The sequence below is a fragment of the Pan paniscus genome, chromosome 23 (assembly GCF_029289425.2).
Source record: "Pan paniscus chromosome 23, NHGRI_mPanPan1-v2.0_pri, whole genome shotgun sequence".
NCBI classification, from domain to species: Eukaryota; Metazoa; Chordata; class Mammalia; order Primates; family Hominidae; genus Pan; species Pan paniscus.
This window is the reverse complement of record NC_085927.1, coordinates 35,370,276-35,376,966: the sequence shown is the minus strand read 5'-3', so window position 1 is coordinate 35,376,966 and position 6,691 is coordinate 35,370,276.

Here is a 6,691-nt window from a genome sequence, read left to right as displayed (position 1 = left end):
ATAAATAAATAGATTCATTCTTGTGACTTCATATGTTTAAAGTGATGCTTTATATCACTACCACAGATGGAAAAAAATCAGTACCACGGACCATTAACCAGGAAGGAATCCTAAAAATAAATGAAACAAAAGCAAAAACAACCTAAGCTCTAGTCAGGCACTGTTCCCCACTTAGAGGACCTGAGCCATAGGTCTGCTCTTTATTACGAAAGGAAGATTAGCAAGCGTTTAAAAGGTGTTAAAGGCAGACTAGCACCAACCTGAAACTTTCCCCTAAAAGAAATCACAAGGATTTGCAGAGAACTGAAAAGGGAGGAACTTTCTCACTAGGAGATTCAATGTTATTTCATGCTTAACCACCTTATGTCATTTCACTGGAAAGTCATTCTGTGCTGTGGGAAACATCTTGTTACTCTACATTATAGGAAAGAGGGATGAGAGAAGTGGGGGACAACCTACCACAAAGGCAATTCATGCCAGCTTCTTGAAGACCCCCTATTCACTGCCTACCACCACCCCAGGTAAGTTCAGCCTGTGGGCAAGTCCAAGGGCTGCTGATCGCCCCCAGGTGTCTCTGTCTCCACTGCCCGTGTCTTACAGGATGCGGTATTAACCACTCCAAAATTCCTCTGGAAATTAGGATCCAGCAGGGTCACTGGAAGCTACCCCAAATCCTGGCAACATCTCTGTGGGCAGTCAGCTTCCATATTCCCCTCCCCTCATTGCTGGAGGCTCTGCCATGCACCCTGGCAGAACAGGGAGGCTTTGTGCCAACGACCTGCCTGGGTAGCTCCTTGACATCTGGTGGATGTCAGACCTGCAGCTGAGGGTTGCAGTCCAGTCCAAAAAGCTTCCCCAGAACCTCCCTTGCCCACCCCAACACCCACACCTCTCACCACAAAGGTCGTCCCAAATGTCTCTGAAATAGCTAAACTATTTTCAACACCCAAGAGCACACAGAAGAGCAAATTCAAAAAAGACGAAGAGACAAAGACAGAAAAGCCTTAAGTCACTCCTGGGGGTGAGGCGAGGGGGTGGGTGGGAAGTGAGCAGCCTCCAAACTTGCTCCTCGCCTGCCGGCACCGGGCGCAGAGGAAGCGGATCACGGCCAGGCAGGCACCTCGCGGGCTCAGCCAAGTTGCAGAGAAGACAAGGGCAACACCAGCGCACTGAGCCGCTCGGGCTGGATCAACACTATCCACGGCTGCAGGCTTCGGGAAAGGGGCGGCAGTCTGCAAAGGCAGGGTCTGGGGACGATGGGCTTGGGGTCCCTCTGTCAGGGATCCACCCCGATGCGCCCTCCTAGCCGCCCTCCTATTCTGTCAAGATCCTGCCCAGGCTCCCTTGCACCAGTCAGTGTCTGGGGCGAAGCTCTGAACTCTCTCCCCGCGACGTTACCTGGAGGGGAGGCTTTTTTCCAACCAACACCAACTGGAAAAGTCCACCCCAAAGTAAACTGGAATTTGGCAGAAGAGCGGTGGGAAGAAGCAGGCGGCGCTGACAGGGTTTATCTTTTCTCTTTATTCTGTCTCCGGGATTTGTGCAGGAGTCAGATGAACACCTTGGCGGCGCGGATCCCCGCCTTCCGGCAATGCCTCTTCCCCGCGGGCTGGGACTTAGCGAGGCCGCGGGTGGTGCCCGACCCGTCGTGCGTCCCCACTGCCCCCGCTCCGCACCCTGCCCCTGCGCCCGGCCCCCGCCCCGCCTAGGTACGCCCCGGGGGTCAGGAGATCGCGCGCTCCCCCACTCCCTCCTGGGGACCTTCAGCGTCTTCTCAGGTCCCACGGCGCAACCTCCGTCCACTCCCCCCGGCGCTGGCATTTGCGAGGCTCGCTCCGGGCGCTGCCCGGGCCGGCAGCTCCTGGCTCCCGCTCTGACGAGCCGCCCGCACCGGGACCCGCCCCGGCCCAGCCTCCCGCGCCCCAACCTCGGCCGCCCGGATGGTGGAGAGCGTGGGGCGCAGGGACTGGGCAGAGGCGGACAGCGCTCCCACGACACCCGCTGCCCGGCTCCCAGGCGCCCTCCCGGCCCCAGCCTCGACCCGGCCTCCCCTCGTCCGCTCCTGCTGCGGCCCCGCCCGCACCCCAGTCGGCGGCCCAGGGCTCTCTCCCCAGGCAGAGGCGGCTGCCGCCCTCCCCGCCCCGGCCCCGGGATACTTCCCCGGTTCTGTCACTGTCTTTAAAATGGAGAGAGAGGCCAGGCGCGGTGGCTCACGCCTGTAATCCCAGCACTTTGGGAGGCCGAAGCGGGCAGATCACGAGGTCAGTAGATCGAGACCATCCTGGCTAACACGGCGAAACCCCACCTCTACTAAAAATACAAAAAAATTAGCCGGGCGTGGTGGCGGGCGCCTGTAATCCCTACTCTGACTGGAGGCTGAGCAGGAGAACGGCGTGAACCCAGGAGGCGAAGCTTGCAGTGAGCCGAGATCGAGCCACTGCACTCCAGCCTGGGCAACGCAGCGAAGACGCGTCTCAAACACAAACAAACAAACAAAAAAACAAAAACCCAAAAACGGAGAGAAAACAGGCACCGAGAGGAAACGCACGTCCTCAGTCCAAAGGAAACTGCCTGCGCGCGGTCCCCTCCCGGTCGCCCCAAGCTTACAGGGGGCACCGGAGCCCGGCGCCCACCTCGCCCCCGGTCGCATCTCCCGGGCCCTAGTCCTGGGGTGGGGGCGTGTGGACAGAGCGGAATGAGGCGGGATTCTACCCCCAGCCTCCCCAGAGTCCGCGGAAGGATGGCCAAGCAGGGGTGCAGGGTGGGCTGGGGTCGGCTCCCCAAGAATAGTGACTCTCCCGGCCCTGGGAGTTTGACTCCACACAGGTTCAATGACCAACTTCACTGCGACCCCGCTTCCTCCTGGCGGGCCGGGCGCTCCCACTCCACCCTCCCCGCTCCCCGCAACCCCCACCCCCCCGGGCCTGACCACTGTGCACTTGCCACGTGATCGCTCCCGCCCCTGCACGCCGGGCGCGAGCCTCATTGGCTCAAGCAACTGCCCTATGTATTGGTCAGGCACAGTGGCTCAGGCCTGTAATCCCAACACTGTGGGAGGCCGAGGTGGGCAGATCACTTGAGGTCAGGAGTTCCAGACCAGCCTGAACAAACAACATGGTGAAACCCCTTCTCTACTAAAAATACAAAAATTAGCCGGGTGTGGTGGCATTTGTCTGTAATGCCAGCTACACAGGCAATCCCAACACTTTGGGAGGCCGGGGTGGGCAGATCACGAGGTCAGGAGATCGAGACCAGCCTGGCCAACATGGTGAAACCCCCTCTCTACTAAAAATACAAAAACTAGCCGGGTGTAGTGGCGGGCGCCTGCAGTCCCAGCTACTCTGGAGGCTGAGGCAGGAGAATCACTTGAACCCAGGAGGCAGAGGTTGCAGTGAGCTGAGATCCAGATCTTGCCACTGCACTTAGAGCAAGACTCTGTCTAAAAACAAAACAAAACAAAAACTATATCAATTTTGTACTATTATTAATTTTGTAAATAAAATAAAAAGACAAGTAAATGTTAATGCACATGAAAGCACCCTGAAAGTCATCTGTAAATGGCCTTGTTCGCTGTGCTGTTGGTGTTCATGTCCTCGCAGTGACTGTTGTCACCTCTGCCACTCACTGGGAAACCAGATAACCCAGCTTGACAAAAATGAGAACAAGTACCTGAGGCTTTCCGATCCCATCTGTAGAACCTCTCTGGCTCTCCGTTTTTCCTCCTGACTTGTGTCTGTTTGCTGTTTGCAAGAGTTTTTAGAAAGACTAGGCCGGGTGCAGTGGCCCATGTCTGTAATCCCAGAACTTTGGAAGGCCGAGGCAGGCGGATCAGTTGAAGTCAGGAGTTCAAGAATAACCTGGCCAACATGGTGAAACCCCGTCTCTACTAAAAATACAAGTTAGCTGGGCGGGATGGCACGTGCCTGTAATCCCCGCTACTCGGGAGGCTGACACAGGAGAATCGCTTGAACCCGGGAGGCAGAGGTTGCAGTGAGCCAAGATCGAGCCACTGCACTCCAGCCTGGACGACAGAGCAAGACTCCATCCCCCCAACAACAACAACAAAAAGTTGGCGGGATGGGGGGAATTAACTGAGTCATTTTCTCCACCATAGACGTCGCCTCCCAGACCGAGGTTGCAATGAGCCGAGATTGCGTCATTGCACTCCAGCCTGGTGACAGAGCAAGACTGTCCCCCCCCCCAAAAAAAAAAAAATGTTGCTTCCGAGAGAGGGCTTCCTTGACCACTCACCTGCATGGCACACCCTCAGTGATTCTGCACCTAGCCGCTGGCTTGTTTCCTTCACGATAATTATTCCAGGTTGAAGTTTAGGGGTTTTTTGTTATTGCTGATTTGTCTGTGTGCTTGTTTTTTTTGGACTATTTGCCCCCCGGCCCTTGATGGAATGTAAACTCCATGAAGGCAGACCAGGTGCACACCTTAGTCATCACCATCATCTCCCCAGCCCACACTCAGGATGGTGTCTGCTCTACGCTAGCCCTCAATAAATATGATGGAAAGCAAAGAAGGGGAAAGAATGAAAGGAGGAAGAGAGAGAAAAGGAGGATTTTATGTTCTGGAGCCTGAGCTTCCTCTGCCCCAGAAAAACTTTCCTAGGCTTTTGACTTGAAAGAATTGGATTGGCTGGAGGGGAGGGGAGGGCAGAACAGCGAGGTCTCAGTGATGGAGACCTACCCTCAGCCCTGACACTGGAGGCATAAACTCAGATGGGCGTATAAAGGATGCTCATATCCAGAGTCTCACGCCACCACCCTGCCAAGGAAAGGCATCAAAGCAGCGTCTCAACTCGAAGGTCTCTTTTAGGGAAACCAAGGCTTTTAAACAACTCTAGGGAGGGGAAGGCTCTAAAAATACTGTATTTCATGCCAATCCAAGAGGGTGGGACAAAGTTGTATTTTTATTTATTTATATTGAGACATGATCTCACTCAGGTCACCCAGGCTGGAGTGCAGTGGCACGATCACGGCTCACTGCAGCCTTGACCTGGGCTCAAGCAATGCTCCTGCTTTAAGTCTCCAGAATTCCAGAATAGCTAGGATAACAGGCATGTGCTACCACATGCAGCTAATTTTTTTTTTTTTTTTTTTTGAGAGAGAGAGACGGTCTCACTTTGTTGCCCAGGTTGGTCTTGAACTGGCTTTAAGTGATCCTTCTCAGCCTCCCAAAGCACTAGGATTACAGGTGTGAGCCACTGCGTTTAGCCCATATTTTTATTTTATTCATTTATTTTTATTTTATTTTTTTGAGATGGAGTTTCACTCTTGTCACCCACGCTGGAGTGCAATGGTATAATTTTGGCTCACTGCAACCTCCACCTCCTGGGTTTAAGCGATTCTCCTGCCTCAGCCTCCCGAGTAGCTGGGATTACAGGCACCTGCCAACACGCCCAGCTAGTTTTTGTATTTTTAGTAGAGATGGGGTTTCACCATTTTGGCCAGGCTAGTCTCAAACTCATGACCTCAGGTAATCTGCCTGCCTCGGCCTCCCAAAGTGCTGGGATTACAGGCGAGCCAACACACCTGGCTAACTCATATTTTTAAAAGACTTTTTAGAAAAATAAAGGAATGTAACTTGTTTCAAATCCATGAATGGGAGGTCAAATCTTCACCTATTAACCAAGCCTGGCTCCCGACCAAGTGGTGACCTGTACAGGTCTCTTCTCAAGTAAGGAGAATGAGAAGGATCCCAATACTCACCCGGGTTGTGGAGGAAACCAGGTAACATGGGTGGAAGGACCCAACACCTAGTACTGCCTTCCAGACCCTGAGCTGTAGAGACTTGCGCTACACAGGGCTGGTTGCACAGGCAGCTGTCACAGCCTCCCTGACCCAGGCTTTCTCACCTGCCTGTCAGAAACTGCTGGGAATGCTGTGGGGTCAGGAGGAGCAAGAGAGAAGGGAGGGAGGAAAGCCATGGCCCCAGGGAGTCATCGCATCCATCCCTGGGGTAGCCATGGCCCTTCTGCGCTGTGTATGAGACTTCAGAGAGACCACATTAGTCATTTCCTCTTCCTTGTCTTACGGGGATTTGGGGAACAGGCCAGGAGCTGACATTGAGGCCCAGGCATTTTCCCAGTCCATACTCTCAACATCTTCCTGCCTTCAGCGTTTCTCTGACATCTACCATTCCAGGATGGCTTTCCTGCTTTTGAAAACGTCCCCATATCTCTTGTAACTTTTCTCTACTTAATATTTTTCTTTAAATGGACTTAATTTTTAAATTAAATTAATATATTTAAAGACCTTGTGTTTTTTATTTATTTTTAAAATTAAAAAAAATTGTTTTTCGAAACGGAATCTCGCTCTGTTGCCCAGGCTGGGGTGCAGTGGAGCAATCTCGGCTCAGTGCAACCTCTGCCTCCCAGGTTCAAGAGATTATCAGTCCCAGGCCACTACACCCAGGTAATTTTTGTATTTTTTGTAGAGACAGGGTTTCACCATATTGGCCAGGCTGTTCTCTAACACCTGGCCTCAAGCAATTCACCTATCCCAAAGTGCTGGGATTACAGGCGTGAGCCACGGTGTCCAGCCAAGACTTTATGTTCGCATCATAAATGGATATAATCATTTCTCATAAATAGAAGGTAAAGTAAATATAAGCCAGACATGGTGGCTTGTGCCTGTAGTCCCAGTTACTCATGAGGCTAAGGCAGAAGGATTGCCTGAGCCCA